This window comes from Kogia breviceps, chromosome 8 (assembly GCF_026419965.1).
Source record: "Kogia breviceps isolate mKogBre1 chromosome 8, mKogBre1 haplotype 1, whole genome shotgun sequence".
In the NCBI taxonomy this organism is placed as follows: domain Eukaryota; kingdom Metazoa; phylum Chordata; class Mammalia; order Artiodactyla; family Physeteridae; genus Kogia; species Kogia breviceps.
Genome location: NC_081317.1, coordinates 60,860,136 through 60,883,525, shown reverse-complemented (window position 1 = coordinate 60,883,525; position 23,390 = coordinate 60,860,136).

The window sequence follows — 23,390 nt, the reverse complement described above, 5'->3', positions numbered from 1 at the left end:
CTAATCTTATTGTGGTAGAGGTTTCACAATATGTATGTTACCAAATCATCACACTGCGCACCTTAAACTTACACAATGTTATATGTCAATTGTATCTCAATAAAGCTGGGGAAAAAAAGATGGAAGTTCATAACTATCAACCAATTCATTCTAGTTTAAGGCAGCAGTGGAGCAGTGCGAGCATTTGCTGGATCTATGTTAACTAAAATGGCATTCCATTCTAAATTAAGCTAGGAACTCTCAACTTGTACTTGCATTTTTGTCTTATCACCAAGCATGTATGGATAATTATAGAGTGAAAGTCAAATTTTAATAAATTAAATGTTGCCTTTAGGATAAATGTTTTAATACATTTTATGGAGATGTGTAAATCTTTTAAAACCAGGGTTATACTGTATACAATTTATGATCGTTGTTCTTTGGATATTGGATAGTGAGCATAATCTTTAAATCAGGAAAGTTACATAAATTACTAAGTGGCAGCTGTTCCTTGGGAAATGCTAGAAAGCCTCTGAACAAATATATTTCCTACTCAAAAGAACACTGAGGAAAAGGAAAATACCCCCATTTAATGGGATAGTCAGAAGTTACCTCCTCCTTATTAGGAAAAAAAAATCCACCTTCACGATTCTAAGACTTGATCATTTTAAATCTTCCTTTTCACACTCAGAGAAAGGGAAAGTATGATCTAAAGAAGCTCACTTCACTGCAAAGGGGATTTGCCCTGGACTGAGAAGAAAATTAGTAATAAAATGAAATATCCAGAGCTCGTAGGTGGGTGACAAAATAAGAATATTGACAGTAAGGTTTTATTTAGCAACCTGATTCTTTTTAGCTAAATATGACGTGTGAGTACGAAGAAATATGATTGATTTCAAAAAAGGAAGGAAGAATCCAAATAGACCATTGCCCCTTTTAAAGACTCCAAGTGGCTATTGTCCCCTTTCATAGGGTCACTTTGAAAACTGCACACAAAATGTAATCATATTTCCACTGATCTTAAATATTTTAGCTCCGACTCTCCAAGGAAGTTGTGATTTGAAATTAGTCGTGGGGGTTTTTGATGCCATCTATGTTCCTTGCAAAGTATATTACATTGGGCAACTAACATACGACTCACTTTCAATAACCCACTTTACAGCTGTGAGAATGATATAATCAAAACACATAAAGCACTTGATAGCTATTCAATAGTTAATTTCTACTTTCTTTTCTCTTATTTTCCTGTCATGAATAAAAGCCAACATTGCTAAATCCTTAACTAGTATGGTCATTACCTTTTCAAATTCAATTCTTACTAATTCAAATGCTTTTATATGTAACCTATCCTTTAATCAAACTTCATTTCTTAAACATGCTTCTACTAATATATAATATTTTCTGTCTTTTATTCATATAGTTTCCTCTAATAAAATACTCTCTCCTAAATCTCAGTTCAATCTATCACAATTTTACCCATCCTTCACCATTCAAGCAACATGTACCATTGGAAGAATCTCCTACTTCCAGATGGGTATGAGCCCTTTTTCTATACTTTAATAAAACTGGATTTCTATTTTTTTTGACAGTTTTTCACACTTATAACATTTTTTTTTGATAGCAGGAGTAGTAGTCTATCTTGAAATCTTTCACAGTAGATACCCCCAATAAGCATTCAAAAAAAGGCATTTGGGGCAACTGTCTGGAAATAAAAACTACAAAATTGTTCTGCATTCCATCTAAAATTTGTAATACAAACAGATTCTCAAAATGCTCCACAGTGTGAAGAATTTGAAAGCCAATGATGCTCTTTTCTACTTAAATAAGAAAATAAGGTGTTTGGGACTATTTTGTCATTTGTTAGAAAAAAGTCCAATTTAAAAATTCTATGAACATTCTGCTAAACTCATATTTGAAACTTATTTATCTTCTTTTTTATGTGATATTTGATAGCTTTTAAATTGAAAGAATTTCTTTCCACCGTCTCTATCCTGCTCTAAAAAAATACACACACACACACACACACACACACACACACACACACACACACACACACACACACAAATGTACTTCATGTCCTTGAAGCTGCTCATAACTTGACTGATGAAAGTCTTGCAGTTGTCATTTTTGACAATTGGATTTAATTAGAATTATATTGTATTATTATTCTCTTCTTTAATTGCTATTCAAATTTTAGGTGCCACATGGAGAATAACTGTAATACTTGATTTTTTTTCAATGCAATCTTTTCCCAAGCCAGTTCTCAAAAGTACTCGTCAGTTGATTCTGTTTCTTTTTGTAATGAAGACTATTTCATATCTGATTTTATCTCCTTAACAGTCACACATTTCTTACTATCCTCTCTGTTGTTAACATGTTTGCTCTGACTTTGCTAGCAGGACTGATCATGTTGATTTTCTATTGAACTGGGTAAAGAATCAGCCCTGTATTGTCTCCATAGATAGTTGGCCTTCCTAAGTCATTTATCAATTCTTATTACCATGAATGTGGGAGTAATTGAAATTCTGTGCTACCATCACCTGCCACCGATGTGACTTGAATTCTTCCCTATGATACTTTCCTTGTCTCTTCTCATTATACAATAACTTCTGGTAATTTATGTGCCCTTTGAATATTCCAGTTCAGTAGTGTGTGATGTGAGGCACACAGATGTTCTGCAATGCTGCCACAAAATATTTCATAGAAAGGAAGGGAAGTTTAATATATGACAACTACATTATTATGTACTAGATGTGCTCTAATGTGGAACATGTGGGATTACAGAGAAATTATAAAGAGAAGCTTCATGTTTATTTTTTCTCTGCCTAATAATGGAAAAATGCCTCTAGCTAAACTTATTAAAATATGCCTTATATGGTATTGCATTTTCCTCCACATAGTAGGCAAGTTGGGCTTGCCACAGGCTTATGACTCAGTGAGAAATCAAATACAGAAGTGTGTAGCCCTAGCTCAGCAAGAATTTCCTTATATGCTAAAGAGTTATGTCACCAGGTACTCAACTTCTTTCCTTCCAGTCACTCATACAAAAGTCAGCAAGTTTGGGATTGTTGTGTATTCTAACCGTTAGATTCTTAAATTCATTTGAGATTGTTGAAATTCTTAAATTCATAGAATTAAATTACTATACTTTAGGTAAACCTTCATGAAAAATAGGGGAAGTTGCATCTACTCAATGTTATCTTTGAGCTCAAGAGTATCCTTTGCACTACTTGTTCATTGATTTAGCAGCTGAGTGAATGCAAACTTAAACCCTGTGAAAGTCATCATTTACCCCAATTTGCATGTAAACTGCAAGCATACCTAACCTAGTTTACTCAAAAAATAATTTTTCTTTCAAAATTAAGACTTCTTTAATTCCTATTACTAAATTCTGTAATTAAATATTTCTGGAATCTCTTTCTTTTCCAAACATTACCACTGTCTTAGTCCAAGCACTCACACTCTCTCTTAGATGATTACTATCTCCTCTTTCTCGTGCCACACTGTTCCAGATAGATTTCTGTTAAAGGAAATTCTAGTACTGTGACTTTCACGTTTAATACCCTTCAACGATGCCACATTAACCACAAAAAAGTCTATGCACTTTAACATACCAGACCCTTCTTAATCAGAATAACATTTCCAGTTCCTTTTCTTAACATCAACCTCTTAGAAAATTACTTATAGTTCCAAGTACTCAAGATGCTCACCGATATCTTTGTTTTTTATAATTTGCCACTTCTTAAACTTTTCTCCCCCCACCATATGGTCAACTTCCTACTTAGAAATCAGATCCGGATAGAGTTAATGTGTGATCCTGTAATCCCACTCCTGGGCATATATCTGGAGAAAACTTTAATTCAGAAAGATACATGCAACCCAATGTTCATTGCAGCACTATTTACAAAAGCCAAGATATAGAAGCAACTTAAATGTCCATTAGTAGATGAATGGATAAAGATGTGGTATATATATATGTGGTATATATATATATATATATATGAAGATGTTTTATACACAAACACACACACACACTCTCACACACACACACAATGGAATATTACTCAGACATAAAAAAGAATGAAATAATGCCATTTGCAGCACCACAGATGGACCTAGAGATTATCATACTAAGTGAAGTAAGTCAGACAAGACAAATATACAAAATCACTTATATGTGGAATCTAAAATATGATACAAATAAATGAACTTATATACAAAAGAGAAACAGACTCACAGACATAGAAAACGAACTTATGGTTACCAAAGGGGAAAGAGAGATGAGGAGGGATAAATAAGAAGTCTGCGATTAGCAGATACAAACTACAATGTATAAGATAGATAAACTACAAGGTCGTACTGTATAGCACAGGGAACTCTACTCAGTATTCTGTAATAAACCATAATAGAAAAGAATACAAAAAAGAATATATTTTTATTTTACTTAATTTGAAGTTATTTATTACTTATATAACAGGTTCTTATAAATTATCTATTTTATACACATTTGTGTATATATGTCAATCCCAATCTCCCAAATCATCCCATCACTACCTCCCCCCTCCCAACTTTCCCCCTAGGTGTCCATACGTTTGTTCTCTACATCTGTGTCTCTATTTCTGCCTTGCAAACCAGTTCATCTGTACCAGTGGTTCATCTGTACCATTTTTCTAGATTCCACATATATGCATCAATATACGGTATTTGTTTCCTCTTTCTGACTTACTTCACTCTGTATGACAATCACTAGGACCATCCATGTTTCTGCAAATGACCCAATTTCACTCCTTTTTATGGCTGAGTAATATTCCGTCTTTATCCATTTATCTGTTGATGGGCATTTAGGTTGCTTCAATGACCTGGTTATTGTAAATAGTGCTGCAATGAACATTAGGGTGCATGTGTCTTTCTGAATTATGGTTTTCTCTGGGTATGTGCCCATTAGTGGGATTGCTGGGTCATATGGTATTTTATTTTTAGTTTTTTAAGGAATCTCCATACTGTTCTCCATAGTGGCTGTATCAATTTACATTCCCACCAACAGTGCAAGAGGGTAAGAGGGTTCCCTTTTCTCCACACCCTCTCCAGCATTTGTTTGTAGATTTTCTGAAGATGCCCATTCTAACCAGTGTAAGGTGACACCTCATTGTAGTTTTGATCTGCATTTCTCTAATAAATAGTGATGTTGAGCATCCTTTCATGTGTCTCGTGACCATCTGTATGTCTTCTTTGGAGAAATGTCTATTTAGATTTTCTGACCATTTTTTGACTGGGTTGTTTCTTTTTTAAATATTGAGCTGCAAGAGTTGTTTAAATATTTTGAACATTAATCCTTTGTCAGTTGCTTCATTTGCAAATATTTTCTCCCATTCTGAAGGTTGTCTTTCTGTCTACTTTATGGTTTCCTTGGCTGTGCAAAAGCTTTTAAGTTTCATTAGGTCCCATTAGTTTATTTTTGTTTTTATTTACATTACTCTAGGAGGTGGGTCAAAAATGATCTTGCTGTGATTTAGGCCAGAGAGTGTTCTTCCTATGTTTTCCTCTAAGGGTTTTATAGTGTCCACTCTTACATTTAGGTCTTTAATCCATTTTGAGTTTATTTTTACGTATGGTGTTAGGGAGTGTCTTAATTTCATTCTTTTGCATGTAGCTGTCCAGTTTTCCCAGCACCACTTATTGAAGGGACTGTCTTTTCTCCATTGTAATTTCTTGCCTCCTTTGTAATAGATTAGGTGACCATTGGTGCATGTGTTTATCTCTGGACTTTCTATCCTGTTCCACTGACCTATATTTCTGTTTCTGTGCCAGTACCATACTGTCTTGATTACTGTAGCTTTGAGTATAGTGTGAAGACAGGGAGCCTGATTCCTCCAGCTCCATTTTTCTTTCTCAACATTGCTTTGGCTATTCAGGGTCTTTTTTCTCCACACAAGTTTTAAGATGTTCAATGAAAAATGTCATTGGTAATTTGATAGGGATTGCTTTGAATCTGTAGATTGTTTTGGGTAGTATAGTCATTTTCACAATATTGAGTCTATCAATCCAAGAACATGGTATATCTCTCCAACTATTTGTGTCATCTTTGATTTCTTTCATCCGTGTCTTATAGTTTTCTGAGTAAAGGTTTTTACCTCCTTAGGTAGGTTATTCCTAGGTATTTTATTCTTTTTGTTGTGATGGTGAATGGGATTTTTTCCTTAATTTCTCTTTGATTTTTTGTTGTTAGCGTATAGGGATGCAAGAGATTTCTGTGCATTAATTTTGTATCCTGCACCCTTCTCAAATTCATTGATTAGTTCTAGTAGTTTTCTGGTGGCATCTTTAGGGTTTTCTATGTATAGTATCATGTCATCTACAAACGGTGACAGTTTTACTTCTTCTTTTCTGATTTGGATTCCTTTTATTTCTTTTTCTTCTCTGATTGCCATGGCTAGGACTTCCAAAACTATGTTGAATAAGAGTGGTGAGAGTGGACATCCTTATCTTCTTCCTGATCTTCATGGAAATACTTTCAGTTTTTCACCATTGAGAATGATGTTTGCTGTGGGTTTGTTGTATATGGCCTTTATTATGTTGAGGAAGGTTCCCTCTATGCCCACCATCTGGAGAGTTTTTATCATAAATGGGTGTTGAATTTTGTCAAAAGCTTTTTCTGAATCTATTGAGATGGCCATATGGTTTTTATTCTTTAATTTGTTAATATGGTGTATCACATTGATTGATTTGCACATATTGAAGAATCCTTGCAATCCTGGGATAAATCCCAGTTGATTGTGGTGTATGATCCTTTCAATGTGTTGTTGGATTCTGTTTGCTAGTATTTTTTGAGATTTTTGCATCTATATTTATCAGTGATACATGTCTGTAATTTTCTTCTTTTGTAGTATCTCTGTCTGGTTTTGGTATTAGGGTGATGATGACCTTGTAGAATGAGTTTGGGAGTGCTCCTTACTCTGCAATTTTTGGGAAGAGTTTGAGAAAGATGGGTGTTAGCTCTTCTCTAGAATTCACCTGTGAAACCATCTGGTCCTGGACTTTTGTTTGTTGGAAGATTTTTAATCACAGTTTCAATTTCATTACTTGTGATTGTTCTTTTCATATTTTCTGTTTTTTCCTGGTTCAGTCTTGGAGGGTTATACATTTCTAAGAATTTGTCCATTTCTTCCAGGTTGTCCATTTTATTGGCATAGAGTTGATTGTAGTAGTCCCTTACAATGCTTTGTATTTCTGTGATGTCCATTGTAACGTCTCCTTTTTCATTTCCTCTCCCTCTTTTTCTTGATGCATCTGGCTAAATGTTTATCAGTTTTGCTTATCTCAAAGAACTAGCTTTTAGTTTTTTTGATCATTGTAATTGTTTTCTCTGTTTCTATTTCATTTATTTCTGCTCTGATCTTTATGATTTCTTTCCTTCTGCTAACTTAGGGTTTTTTTTGTTCTTCTTTCTTTAATTGCTTTACATGTAAGGTTAGGTTGTTTGAGATTTTTCTTGTTTTCTGAGGTAGGATTGTATTGCTATAAACCTTCCTGCTTAGAACTGCTTTTGCTGCATTGCAGAGGTTTTGGGTCATTGTGTTTTCATTGTCATTTGTTTCTAGGTATTTTTTGATTTTGTCTTTGATTTCTTCAGTGATCTCTTGGTTATTTAGTAACATATTGATTGGCTTCCATGTGTTTGTGTTTTTTACGTTTTTTTTCCATGTAATTTATTTCCAATCTCATAGTGTTGTGGTCGGAAAAGATGCTTGATATGATTTCAATTTTCTTAAATTTACCAAGGCTTGATTTGTAACCCAAGATGTGACCTATTCTGGAGAATATTATGTGTGCACTTGAGAAGAAAGTGTAATCTGCTGTTTTCGGATGGAATGTACTATAAATATCAAATCTTTCTGGTCTATTGTGTCATTTAAAGCTTGACTTTCCTTATTAATTTTCTGTCTGGATGATTTGTCCATTGGTACAAGTGAGTTGTTAAACTCCCCCACTTTTATTGTGTTACTGTCGATTTCCTCTTTTACAGCTGTTAGCATTTGCCTTATGTATTGAGGTGCTCCTATGTTGGGTGAATATATATTTAGAATTGTTATATCTTCTTCTTGTATTGATCCCTTGATCATTATGTAGTGTCCTTCCTTGTCACTTGTAACAAACTTTATTTTAAAGTCTATATTATCTGATATTAGTATTGCTACTCCAGCTTTCTTTTGACTTCCACTTGCATGGAATATCTTTTTGCATCCCCTCACTTTCAGTCTGTATGTGTCCCTAGGTGTGAAGTGGGTCTCTTGTAGACAGCATATATATGGGTCTTGCTTTTGTATCCATTCAGTGAGTTTGTATCTTTTGGTTGGAGCATATGATCCTTTCATATTTATGGTAATTATTGATATATATATTCCTTTTACCATTTTTTAAAATTGTTTTGGGTTTGTTTCTGTAGGTCCTTTTCTTCTCTTGTGTTTCCCACTTAGAGAAGTTCCTTTCACATTTGTTGTAGAGCTGGTTTTGTGGTGCTAAATTCTCTTAACTTTTGCTTGTTTGTAAAGCTTTTGATTTCTCCATCGAATCTGAATGAGATCCTTGCCAGGTAGAATAATCTTGGTTGTATGTTCTTCCCTTTCATAACTTTAAATATATCATGCCACTCCCTTCTGCTTTGTAGAGTTTCTGCTGAGAAATCAGCTGTTAACCTTATGGGTGTTCCCTTGTATGTTATTTGTCATTTTTCCCTTGTTGCTTTTAATAATTTTTCTTTGTTTTAATTTTTGTCAACCTTATTACTATGTATCTTGGGTTGTTTCTCCTTGGGTTTATCTTGTATGGGGCTCTCTGTGCTTCCTGGACTTGGGTGGCTATTTCCTTTCCCATGTTAGAGAAACTTTAGACTATAATCTCTTCAAATATTTTCTTGGGTCCTTTCTCCCTCTCTTCTCCTTCTGGGACCCTGATAATGCAATTGTTGGTGTGTTTAATATTGTCCCAGAGGTCTCTTAGGCTGTCTTCATTTCTTTTCATTCTTTTTTTCTTTATTCTATTCTGCGGTAGTGAATTCCACCATTCTGTCTTCCAGGTCACTTATCTGTTCTTCTGCCTCAGTTATTCTCCTATTGATTCCTTCTCGTCTATTTTTCATTTCAGTTATTGTATTGTTCATCTCTGTTTGTTTGTTCTTTAATTCTTCTAAGTGTTTGTTCTTTAATTCTTCTAGGTCTTTGTTAAACATTTATTGCATCTTCTCAACCTTTGCCTCCATTCTTTTTCTGAGGTCCTGGATCATCTTCACTAACATTATTCTGAATTCTTTCTCTGGAAGATTGCCTATCTCCACTTCATTTAGTTATTTTTCTGAGGTTTTATCTTGTTCCTTCATCTGGTACATAGTCCACTGCCTTTTCATTTTGTGTATCTTTCCGTGAAGGTGGTTTTCATTCCACAGTCTGCAGGACTGTAGTTCTTGCTTCTGCTGTCTGCCCTCTGGTGGATGAGGCTATCTAAAAGTCTTTTACAAGCTTCCTGATGGGAGAGACTAGTGGTGGGTAGCGCTGGGTGTTGCTCTGCTAGGCAGAGCTCAGTAAAACTTTAATCCACTTGTCTGCTGATGGATGGTGCTGGGTTCCCTCCCTTTTAGTTGTTTGGCCTGAGGCAACCCAGCACTGGAGCCTACCCTGTTCTTTGGTGGGGCTAATAGTGGACTCTGGGAGGGCTCACACCAAGGAGTTCTTCCCAGAACTTCTGCTGCCAGTGTCCTTGTCCCCACAGTGAGCAACAGCCAACCCGTGCCTCTGCAGGAAACCCTCCAACACTAGCAGGTAGGTCTGGTTCAGTCTCCTTTGGGTCACTTCTCCTTCCCTTGGGTCCTGATGCACACACTACTTTGTGTGTGCTCTCCAAGAGTGGAGTCTCTGTTTCCCCCAGTTCTGTGAAAGTCCTTCAATCAAATCCCACTAGTCTTCACAGTCTGATTCTCTAGGAATTCCTCCTCCAGTTGCCAGACCTCCAGGTTAGGAAGCCTGACATGGGGCTCAGAACCTTCACTCCAGTGGGTGGACTTCTGTAGTATAAGTGTTCTCCAGTTTGTGAGTCACCCACCCAGCAGTTATGGGATTTGATCTTATTGTGATTGCGTCCCTCCTACCATCTCATTGTGCTTCTCCTTTGTCTTTGGATGTGGGGTATCCTTCTTGATGAGTTCCAGTGTCTTCCTATAGATGATTGTTTAGCAGTTAGTTGTGATATCGGTGCTCTCGCAGGATGGAGTGAGCGCACGTCCTTCTACTCTGCCATCTCAAACCAATTTCTCTCAAGAATATTTATTTATGTATGTATAACTGAATCACGTTGCTGTATCCCCAAGACACAACACTGTAAAGCAATTATACTTCAATTTTAAAAAAATCAGATCCTGTGATTCTCCAGTGACTTAGATAACTCAATTAACTCTGATCTACATTAAAATTATTCATTGTTATTACTTCTATTATTACTGTGCTATATATTTTAAATGTTTTAAATAAGCTTTTAAAAAGCATAGATGGTCTACACCATCTTTGCAATCCAAGTCTTGAAAAATATCTTACACATAACATATGGACAATACAGTTTGAATGGGGTTTAATTTGATTTAATTTAGCAGATTTTTATTATTCACTTCCAGTGGAATATGATTTTATTTTATGAATATATGACCGGTAGAAAATAATATTATAGTACTTTTATACAGTGTGGCTTAGAAATTCAACTATGTATACCAACAGTGACATCTAATTTGTGCAAATGTCTTCATTTCTCCTTCTGCCTTAAAAAACCCAGAATTCCAAGAGCTGTTTCTGCTCAGAAATTGTTGCTTATGAGGTAAAATCTTTACCAATGGAATTTCTCCAAACTTCATCTCATATTTAACCTTCACAGGTGATATTCTTCTTCATTCGTTGATGAAACTCCTTTTGTCAAGTATTCTTCCAGTTTTCTACTATTGAACTCCTGCTTTTATCCTTTGTTAGTGTTTGACTTTTAACTAGGAACAGTAACCTCTAAATATATTATTACATTCCTAGAAAAAGATCATTTTGAGTTCAAAACAAGTGACTTACATATACACTTATTTGTAATCTAAAAGAATTTTTAAAATTAAAACATTGAGTTTTGGAAACATGAATGAAAATAGAAATATATTCATAAAACATGAGAGGCTGAAGGTTTCCTAAAGACCATATGTTTCCACCTATTACGTTTTAAAATGAGAAAACAACTAAGACAGAGGTTAATTAAAATGCTTGCCTCAGATCACATATGCAGTTAGCAAAGTATCCAGAATGAAAGCTCAACTTTCACACATTCCCAAATTAGGGCTTCACTCAGTATCATATAGCCTTCTGGAAAAGCAAAGCAGCTACCTGAATGCCTGGTCATGGACCTGATCTGCACTATAGCTACAAGAGACCTGGGATCCAGATAATTAGGCATTTTTTATTCCTACCTGAAATTTGGAAAAAGTATCTTTCTCCCCATTTCTTATATCTGGAGTATGCCTTGGAAGTTGAGATCAAGTTTGCTTTTGATTGTTCTGAGAAAGTGTCTGTTCATACCTGTGTTTGTACAGCCCTTGAATATTGAGGAAACTAGATATTGTCTCTTTGAGAATAAGCATAACTTTAAAAAAGTAATGCATGCTATTGACTAACTCTGATGCAAACTTGCTTCACGTGAATTATTCAGCTGCTCCTGGCCACTATCTGTAGCTGATTTTTTTTTGTGTGTGTGTGGTACATGGGCCCTCTCACTGCTGTGGCCTCTCCTATTGCAGAGCACAAGCTCCGGACGCACAAGCTCAGCAGCCATGGTTCACGGGCCCAGCGGCTCCGTGGCGTGTGGGATCTTCCCGGACCGGGGCATGAACCTGTGTCCCCTGCATCGGCAGGCAGACTCTCAACCACTGTGCCACCAGGGAAGCCCTGTAGCTGAATTTATATGCTCAGTTAAACATCCAATCATCAAGTCAGCTACTGGTACCCCTGCCATCAGAAAACTATATTTTCCTCTCCTGGCATTTAGTATGCTTTAAAGCTCACATTTATTCAAACTTGCTCAGGCCAAGTTTTATACTTCCTCTTGGTGCTGTGCTGATTATTCACCCATGTAACTACACTGAGGATTAGCATCAAAATGGAGATATGAGGACCAACCGTAATAAAGATGTTATGAATACTCATATCTTCAGATCTGAAATTTTCTGCTTTAAGAATCTAGAGCATAAATGTCAGAGAAAAGCACTAATGTTTGGATTTATGAAGAGAACTCTGATGCCCTCCTGTGGACAGTTATGGAAAATCTCAAGTTTTCCTTTTACTAGGGCAGCTGTATTTAATGGTATGCGGAGCAAAGGAAGAATGGCATATAAAAATTCGTAAGTACATCTTCTCTAACACACACATGTAGTCTAAACAATATGCATTTCATATAATAATCGTTATTAAGGTACACACATACACACACAAAGGAAGAGTAAACAGCTAAAAGAATAAAGCCAAAATGGTTACAGTGATTATAGCTTAATGGTGTTATTTTTAAAACATGAATATGACTTATGTTTTTATAATTTAGAGAAAAATTATTTCCAGTTTGCACAAAATTGATAACACAAGAAGCAATTCAGCAACACAATAAATTTTATTTTAAATTTAGAAATAGGTAGATAAATTTGGTATGTAATATTTTACAGTCTTTTCTAATAAAGTTTGACATATCCAGGAAGATTTCGTGATGAATATGAACACAAGAGGTTGGACAGATACTTTTGCACTATGAATTCTTTTCTTTTTTTAATAAACGTACTGATTTATTTATTTTTGGCTGTGTTGGGACTTTGTTTTTGCCTGCAGGCTTTCTCTAGCTGTGGTGAGGGCGGGGCTACTCTTCGTTGCAGTGCGCGGGCTTCTCATTGCAGTGGCTTCTCTTGTTGTGGAGCATGGGCTCTAGGCATGTGGGCTTCAGTAGTTGTGGCACACAGGCTCAGTAGTTGTGGCTTGTAGGCTCAGTAGTTGTGGCTTGTAGGCTCTAGAGCACAGGCTCAGTAATTGTGGCACATGGGCTTAGTTGCTCTGCAGCATGTGGGATCTTCCCAGACCAGGGCTGGAACCTGCATCCCCTGAATTGGCAGGTGGATTCTTAACCACTATGCCACCAGGGAAGCCCATGCACTATAAATTCTTAAAGGAGTTTTTGTCATTTTATTTAATTATCCAGCAAACATTTATTGAGATCCAACAATGTGCTAGTACTAGAAACAGAGAAATGGAAAATGCTCTCTGACTTTCAGAGCATCACCATGCAGTGAACAGATATAGAGTAACAGTAAGTGACTTTGTGGAGGTCTATACGGATGCTGGGGCAATACAGGCAGGGCATCCAACTCAGATAAAATGGAGGAGCAAAGGAAGCAACTCAAACACTGTGTTAGTTTCTAGTACACAACATAACGATGTTATATTTCTGTATGTTACAAAATGATCACCAGGATAAGTCTAGTTACCATCCATCACTACATAAAGATGTTACATTATCATTGACTAATTCCCCACGTTGTACATTTCATCCCCATGACTCATTTATTTTGTAACAGGAAGTTTGTACCTCTATATCTCTCTCATCTATTTCACTAGTCCCACCAATTTCTCCTCTCTGGCAGCCATCTGATTATTCTTATTAACTAAAGATTTTTACTTGGGAGAAAGTAATTCCTTATCTTGTGATAAATTCTTCTTATGAACTATCAGCATTATAAAATGTTTAAGCTGAAAACTGGACACATGAATTGTTCTGTGAAGAATAGCATCAATCGATAAATTTTGCCAGAAAAGGAGGAAATGCATCCTTTGACTAATTCCCAGGGTAGGGCTGAACTAATTACTAAGTCATATAGGTCATTACAAAAAAAAAAAAAAAAATCAGGAATATATTTTCTCTTTTCAGCAAAGAAAATACAGACTCTTGATTTGAACAGTAGAGAAGAATGGTATGAAAATTCTTGAACTTTTCAGGCTAGCTGTATAAATTAGTCAAAAAATTTTACCACAAGGGACAGAAACCCATCTCACATAAAAGGAAAAGTTTATTGGTTCTTATAATCCAAACAAGATTAACAGCTCACTTGGTAAAGAGAAGACATGCACGTCAACCTCAGAAACTCATGCAGCAAGCATCTTCAGTGTTGTCAGGACTCTCTTCATCTGCCTACTCTTGGTATATTATTTCATTGCAAACCTTATTTTTCTACAATGTGGTAATAGTGACCACCAGCGTGTTCATGAGCTTCATATAGAAAGCAGTCACCACTTGAAAAGGACTGACTTTCTCACTTCTAATTTTAAAAATCACAGGCATATATAATGTACCCAGCCTTGGTCAGTTGGTTGTTGGATTTTTTAAAAATTAGGAATTTGGATTAGAGTAGCTGTTTTCAAACCCTGATGGTAACATGAGAGAGTTATCGTAGCTGAGTTACTTAATTGTTCTTGTCTCTGATTCCTCATCTATTAAGCAGAGACCTCTTCTTTATATATGGATAGCACTATGAAAATTTAAAAGCACTATGGAAATGGATAGTATTGTTCTTAGTGTTAAACATTAAAGAGATAGTCTTATCTTTCTTGCTTTTCATCCTTTCTTGTTTTCAAGGGACTCATCTAGAGAGTGTGTCTTAGCCCAAAGTTGTGGAAACTTCAGACAATTAGAAAAGAAGTCTTGACCTTTTAGTAATATTATATTGTCTAGAGGAGATTTCTTATAATCCTGTCTGAAAACCTGTCCTGGATATGGTTTGTGAGGCAGAGTTTATACACCTCACTTGTATAGAAGCCCAATTATTTAGAACATTGGACTTTTAATTAAAAAAATATCTAATAGCCAAAGTGAAGACATATTATAAACCTCTTAGGTAACATATATATTCAGATATTACTTAACTGATTCTTAAAGCAATTTTCAATAATATCAATTCAGTAGTTCTTTAAAGCATCTTTAGAAATATAAAAAGAAGAGTCAAAAATGATGTGTCCAGAATGTTATTTGGATTTCATTATATTTGTGAGTATGTGTATGTGTAATGTAGACCCTAAAATCAGAATTAAAAATCACTGTAAACTGGATAATGAATCTGTCAATGAAACTTAGGGGTCTACTGTGCATTCAGTCATAAACCAGGCATGCACTGAATACAGACAGAAGAGCAGAAGACCTGCAAGGCCACTGAGCCATAACCCAGAGCCCAACATGAAACCCAGTGGCCAGCATTGAACAACCAGACAGGATTGCCCCAAGGACAGGTTGTACCCACCATTGTGATCTCGATGGCCAGGAATGGGACAACATAAGCATCATCATAAGAGGAAGGATAAATAAAAATTTTCCAGTATCTTGAAGCTATAGTCCATTTACCTCTGGAGTCCTAAGTGATTTTAATAGGTGCTTCTGGAGATTTTTATTTATCAATTATATTTTAATATGTCAGTGTGCATATGACTAATTTTACTTTGAAGAATATTTGTTTTTAATTTGGAGAATATCTACTAATCTGTCACGGGATATTAATGTTCTGTGGAACATAGTTTAAGAATTGCTGCCTACCAGATTTAGATGAAGGTCAGGTTAACATATCTGTAATACTTTTCTCATGTCTGAATTTTTCTGAGATAAAGTGGGATATGTGGGATAAGAGGTTAAGATAAGTGCAGAGCAAATGGTAGGTGCACTAGTCAGAAACTAAGGAAATGAGGCAGGAGAAATGAAAAAGTTAATTATTGGCTACTTGACAATTAGTTTTTCTAACCAGATAATAGCATATAAATTTAAAGTATGTGAAATGGGACTTATGAGATAAATTATTGGAAATCTTTTGAAGGAGACTAGGAGAAACTGAGAACAACAAAAAGAAGTTTGGGTATCTAATGGATGTATGTAACGGTAGGGCAGAAGGGAACTAGGAAGATATGAACTGCTAAGTGAGATTCATTTGAAATTTTGTTTAACAATATTCCTGGTGGTGAAACACCCTAGTTTGCTGGGAAAAAAATCACCTGCTTGCTTTGGCTCACATTCTCTGGCTGTCAGTGGGTAACACCAATTATGCTCTGGGAATATACAGATGAAGCATTGTTTATCCTCCATAAAACCTTACACATGAATAGGTGACTAAAAACCATGAATATTTATAGCTCTAAATTATACACAGCAAGGTCCTCCAGATTGGAAATCAATTAAATTTTAGCTTCCCACTGGATTTATTAACCTCCAGACTACCTGTCTCTCCTTTTCCAATGAGTTTCCTATAAATAAACATGACATATAACTTAACTATATATATATATGTGTGTGTGTGTGTGTATGTGCATGTGTGTTAGGCTGGGTCAATAGATGAATGAAGCATAGTCACTGGAATATCAATACGTACTTCTAAATATAAGTTGACAGATTTATTTTCAGGTCACAAGGCCCAATGTATGAGGGTAAACTGATTTTAGAAAGATGCTCTTTCTTTCTTTCTCTCTCCCTCTCCCTTTCTGCTACCATTATTCCTCAGTATATTCTCCCTATTTGTAAACGTCTGAACTGTCACAGAGGTCCAAGTTTTTTCTAGCCACTAGCTAAATCAATGGATTTACAGAGATCAAATCATTATGTTATACACCTTAACATTATAAGGTTATGTCGATTATATCTCAATAAAACTGAGGGGAAAACAAACAAAGAGAAACAATGGATTTGAATATTGTAGATACTTGGAACAGAGGAATCATCCACCCATTAGCATCAGGCTGAGTGTGTTCCTCTTCTAATCCCCAAACCCTGTAGCTCTGTGTAAGTGCAACCATACATATGTCTCTATGTAGTTAGTTACCTATGTCAAATGGATTGCATTTACTGACTAGAAGTTTGTCACCTCTTATAGTTTTTAAGAGTGGTGAAATTTTTAATTCATTAAAAATTTAATGAAATTTTGTTTAAACAAAAATTCTAGATTGATTTAACAATCAATCAAACTTTCTAATGTGAAGTAACACACATACAGACAAATGCATACAGCATAAATTTAGAGTAGTTTAATTAGTGATTATATACTAAAACCCATGTAACCAACATGCAGATCAGGAAATCGAAGATTGACAGCATCCCAGGAGTCCCTTCCTGATCCAATCCCTCTCTCCCAACTAGAGGTAACTGTTACTTTCCTTTGTAGTTTTACAAAGTAGGTATGCATTTTTAAGTATTACATTTTTTTCTCATTTGAAATTAATAAAAATTGATTTGTTTCTTTGTTGTTTTTTTCCCTTGGTCTTTTTTCCATGTTTTGTTTTTGCGATTCAACCATGTTGGTACATGCATAAAAATTAGGAAAACTAATTAGTTAATACATGTCATTTTTTGGTAGAATAACTTTGTACATAAAAGCTAAGTATAGAAAAAAGACTGTGGTTGCCCCTGGCAACTGGAAGAGAAGATATTGGTCTTTTTTCATTCTACATTAATCTTCCAAACCACTGTAGAGTCGACTTCCACTTATTAGTTGGCTTACACAAATGTCCTTTTCCCCTTATTGCTATCCTTGAGAATGAGGGCCGTATTCTAGGGCTTGTATGACTGGCTGGATTTTGGTACAACTCACTGGCAAGAATGAACACCATGGAACATAGCCTAGAAATAGACATTGAAGTAGGTCTCCCTGATCTGAACAGCAATACCGAAGCTGTTTTGGTAAGCAACCTAAAAATGTAACATTTCACCAAAGTTCCCACATAAAGGTGAGTTTCTATTCTACTTGGTGTCTAATACCTTCCGACTCGGTCTGAGAGAAAATGAGAAATGTTGCAACAAATGCTACCAGTATAAAACTATTTTAATATTTGTAAAAAGTTAAGATAAAAAGAAAAAACAGATTTCATATTTTCCCCCTCATATTAAGTTCCCAGGTGTTTTCATTACAGTTTTGATATAATAAGTAAATGGTCTTTGAGTACAGCAAAGTAACACGTTTTCTACCATGAAGAAACTTATACTATTAATATTTCTGGACCAATACTACAGATGTAAGATATACTGTGAGATAGTCAACTTGATTTACTTCTCTGATGAGTATGCACATTAGGTATGTGTATGTAGGTATATGAATCAGGGAGATAAGCCAACCCTAAATTTGTCCTAAAGTGTTTCTTTTCTGATTTTGCTTCATGTCTCTATTTCCCATTTCAAAAGAAGCAATCCATTAAAAGTAATCTTGTTCTCCACAGGCGTGTAGTAAGTCTTTTGCTCATTTTTAGCTAAGTGTGTCATGACTAAGTAAAAGAGGAAAAACAGCTAACCTACTGAGGGATTAGGTAAAACACGTAGGTAATTAACATCACTGGGCAATATACCTCTTGAATTTGTAGTCTTAAAGTGAAAACTATTATTAACCTTGAAATCATAATACACTTCTAAATCTTGAACTATATCTTCTCATGTTTACACTGGTGTTTTACCTATATATTTTTATAGCATTTCCTTAAAACATTATTTCATTTTTCATCTGTCTCTACCCACATATACAATAAAGTTATCAAGCTATCATTAGTTCACTGTTTACAAAGAACTTTCCTGTACATATCTCTTTTGATCTCCCAAACAACCCTATTAGTCAGGCAGATTTAGTCAACAAATATTTACTGGATATCCTCCAGCTGTATATTTCACACTGTGGCAAAGAGATGGTACAATGTGTAAGCAAATATAGTCCATACTCTCATGAAGTTTACCCTTTGGTGGGGAAGCCAAAGGACTAATTACTCCAATTAATTATAAGTGACTGATAATTATAAGTGTCAAATGTTCTGAAGAAGAAGCAAAGACTGCTAAAATATGGTGAAGAAAGTGAAACGAACTTTCACCATGTATTGAAAGTATCATGTCTGTTTTCTTTTCCTTCCTTCTTTCCTCCTCTCTCTGTTTCTCTTTTTAAGTACACACTATATATATTTTTTTTTCTCTCAAAAGACTTAGCATTTTCCCCCCTTTTCAGGGCAATGTTATAGTTTTTGTAGGAACAAGTGAGGTTTTTTATCACTTGATATAGAGTGTTCATAAATTTTGAAACCTTCCAAGAAAGTGGTATATAATTTCCTCAGATATGTCTTCAATGCCTATATGATAATGTCATTTTGTTTTTGTTGTCAATGTTGTCATCATTGTTGTTCTTGTTGTCTTCTCTCCCCCCCTACTGCTGCCAGTAAGGGAAGGAATGTTGGATTCATAGTAATTCTAATCTTTTGAGCCCTGAGGGGATTTAAAAAGTAATCTTTACTTATTCTCTCCTGTAGCATTTATCCCACAGATTTAGTTATCATTTTTTTAAAGTGGAATAAAGTTGTAAGTAGAGGCTTCTTCAATTTTTGAAGAAAAGGAGGAACAAATTTCAGCATAAAACCTAGCAATTACTAACCAAACCTAACAGCCTGGGTTGAGCCCTATGTCGAGGAGCTATCCTCAGTAGAGAAAACTGAAAGTTTGAGTACATCTGATAGGGTTAATAGAAAGTTACATTAAGTGTTAGAGCTCATTACAATTTTCATATAAAATATTATTACCTGATCATCACTTGATTTTATATGAAAAAAACATTATTATTAGCACCCAGTATTGAATGACTATCTGAGGCTCTGTTTCTGTGGCTTGTCCAAGGACAAGTGAGTGATGAAAATGATACTTTAGAGGCATATAAGCAAAGCAAAAGATACTTGGAGTATTTTAGATTCTAAGGTTATCTTCCTACCAATGCAAAACCAAATATCAGGAAAGCAAGGAATCTCATACTGAAATACACAGAAAGCCCTGATGTTTTAACTCAATCAAGAAAATTCCTTTTCTCAATTTTGCAATAAGAAATAAGGAAATTCAAATTTTTATGCATACCTTACGTCCTCGAGGTAACAATGCTTGTTGGTTGATGCAGTTGATAAAAATGTTGCCATGAACTCCAGGAGTCTTCAAAGCTGCACTACTTCTTGAGAGAAAAATCTGCAATAGTACAGAGAAGAGAGTGGCCTGTTGGCATAAAAAGTCATAGCACACTGTCATCCATCCCATAGATACTAATGCCAGGAAAGGGAGACCTCCTTAGGACTAAATCTATGGCTGCGGTTTAGAGCAATAAAGGAAAGATATGAGAGGGCAGAGTCACAGAGAAAATATCTCTATATTACAGAAGTGAAGAATTCCATTTTTATCCACAATAGCTAATACTGTCTAGAAACTTCTCAGGCAAGCAAAGAAGAAGAAGAAAAAAAAATCAAGGTGGACGCAGATGTCCAGAATATGCACTTTCATTTATTGGGCAGTCATATATGAGAAATGACCTCTCTGGAGGGTGCAATATGAATGATTAAAGCTCCCTTTAATGCTCTAAACTACTTCCAAAGCTCAATGGGAACTCTGTGTTGCATTACTGGAAAAAAATTGAGTAAATATACCATTTTTCCTCTTTAGACCTCATTCTTGACTTTTTCCTAAATACTCTCTCCAATATAGGAATCACTATTTGTTTCTTCTCCCAAACATTATAGATGTTATAGCTATATAATTTAGAACAATGAGTGCTTGGGTTTAATCATATAAGAGCATTTCATCTATTCTAAATACAGCATGTGTGGGTTTTCTTATTTCTAACAGAAGATTTTAAATGTTTTATTTGATACAATAAATATGTCTTTAGCTAAATGAATTCAACTGGCTTTTATTGTATTGGAATCCATGCTAAATGTAGGAATTGCTTGGAATGAATGGACTTTAAAGAATATATTTGAGAGTGGGGGAGTTGGTCTCTTTTCTAGGAAATGAATAATCAGAAAAATAATAGTTCATCCAGAGAACTGAAAGTCAATGAATAACATGGAAGCTGACTGTGAAAGCTTTCAGAAGATAGATAAAGCCAGTTAATATTTGGGATTACAGATATCATGAAATCTTATAAAATAATGATATCCAGAGGTAAGGACAGGGAATGAAGAAAAAATAGAAGAAGATTTGAGCATCTATGAATATAAAGATACACTATCCCAAGCATGGAGCTTTTCTCAATTAAAGCAATGGTCTTTACTAGAATGTTTTTGCATATTAATCCCCTAACTCAAAGTAGACACTCACATAATTGTGGAAAGAAAGGAGGAGGGTAGGGGAAAAGAGAGTGAGAAAGACAGAAATTTAACAGAAGCCAATGATGAGCATCTTAGAACCTTTCCTGTGCCCTCTTAGAACCTTTCCAGAATCATCCCTAATACTTGTCTGTCATTTCTCCTCACCTTTTCCTGCCCTAGGTAAAAGATACCAATTTTGTATTCTATCCCCATCTTCTTCCACTTATACCTTACTGTCTTTTTGTAAAGCACACCAAGTTGGAAAATTCAGTAAAGAATTAATTCTTGTCTATCTCCAACCAGGTCCAAGGCAGAAGGCAGAAGGTCGACCCTCCCACTTCGCAAAGAAAGAGGTAACAGCTGTATTACTAGGTAATTTAACCAGATCATACAGTGGGTGGAGGCAGTATCCTTTTTGAATGGATGCACTGAACTAAGACCACAGAACTGATTCCTATAGAGGTTTTTGTTTGTTTGTTTGGGTTTTTTTAGTCATCAAGTTATAACTACTAATTAATAGAGAGCCAAACTCTTTTACGTGAGTAACAGTCCAGAAACAAATCCAATTGCATATTCCACTCCAGTCAGTAAATCAAGTGAGACAAAAGAATGAGTCACCATGCTGGTGTCCTTTTCATAAAGTAAAAGGTGTTTTTTTTCCCCCAGAAAAGGGGTCTTACATGCTAAAATTTTCTTTCCGATAAAAGAGGATGAACTGATTCTCATGATTGAGAAATAGATTAGCTACTGAGTAAGAGTCATAATGCTCACAGGAACCACATATAGGATTAAGCATGGAAGTCTTGTAGTCTTATGATCCATTGTATGGTTTATACGTAATTCAGGTCCCGGAACTGGTAGTGATATACTTATCAGTTGTATCTGTAATAGCTACACCTTCCATACCCTATTTAGCAATGGTTGAGGAGGATACCTAATACCTTAGGCTCCATTCAAAGAAAATAGGAGAACTTGTTATGCCCCCTCTGACTTCCCCATCTTTAAATGACCAACAGACAGAAGCAATGTGCTAGTGACCTACATTAACCCTTAACTTAAAGCAGATAGAAAGAACAATTACACTAATTGGTGCCAGATTCTCTTCTATGCAATAATTCAGTATATATATATATAACAATCTAATTCTAACATAACCACCATGAGCAAGATAATATTTTTCCCTTTTTGCAAAAGAAAAATAGAGAATTCACAAAGCTAATAATTTGCCTATGATCAGACTATTGGTAAAAATTTGAACCTGGCTCTATTTGACTCAAATTCTTATACTATTTCCATGCTGACATAATTTTTTTTTTCCTCTGACACACAAAAAGTTGTAAAATAATTAAGTATACAACTTGATGAGTTTGGAGGTAAGTAGACAGGTATGAAATTATCACCACAATCTAAGCTATAAGCCTATTCATTACCACTGAAAGCTTTCTCCCGTTTTATTATTATTACTATTTGTGATAAGAACAAACAGGAGATCTAGTCTCATAGCAAAATTTTTAGTATACAATACAGTATTATTAACTATAGGAACTATGCTGTACAGTAGATCTCTAGGATTTGTCTTATATAACTGAAACTTTGTATTTTTTGACTAATACTTCCCTGTTTTCTGCTTCCTCTAGCCTCTGGCAACCACCATGCCACTCTCTGCTTCTATGAGTTTTACTATTTTAAATTGCTCATATAAATGGTACCGCATCATACTAGTCCTTCTATGTCTGGCTTTTTTCACTTAGGATGTCTTCTAGGTTCATCTGTATTGTGGCGAATGATAAGATTTCCTTCTTTTTTTAAAGCTGATAATATTTCATTGTATGTGTACACCAGATTTTCTTTAGCGACTCCTCCCGATGATGGATGTTTAGGTTGCTTCCATGTCTTGGTTATTGTAAAAAATATTGTAATGAATATGAGAGTACAGATATCTCTACAAGATCCTGATTTAAATTCCTTTGCATACACACCAAAAAGTGGGATTGCTGAATCATATGGTAGTTCTATTTTTAGTCTTTTGAGGAATGTTCACATTGTTTTCCATATTGGCTTAACCAATTTATATACCCACTAACAGTATACAAGAGTTCCATTTTCTCCACATCTTCTTGGTGAGATAACATTTATATATATTTTTTAAATAAAAGCTATTCTAACAAGTGTGAGGTGACATCTCACTGCAGTTTCATTTGCATTTCCCTGATGATTAGTGATATTGAGTTTTTTTCATTTATCTGTTGGCCA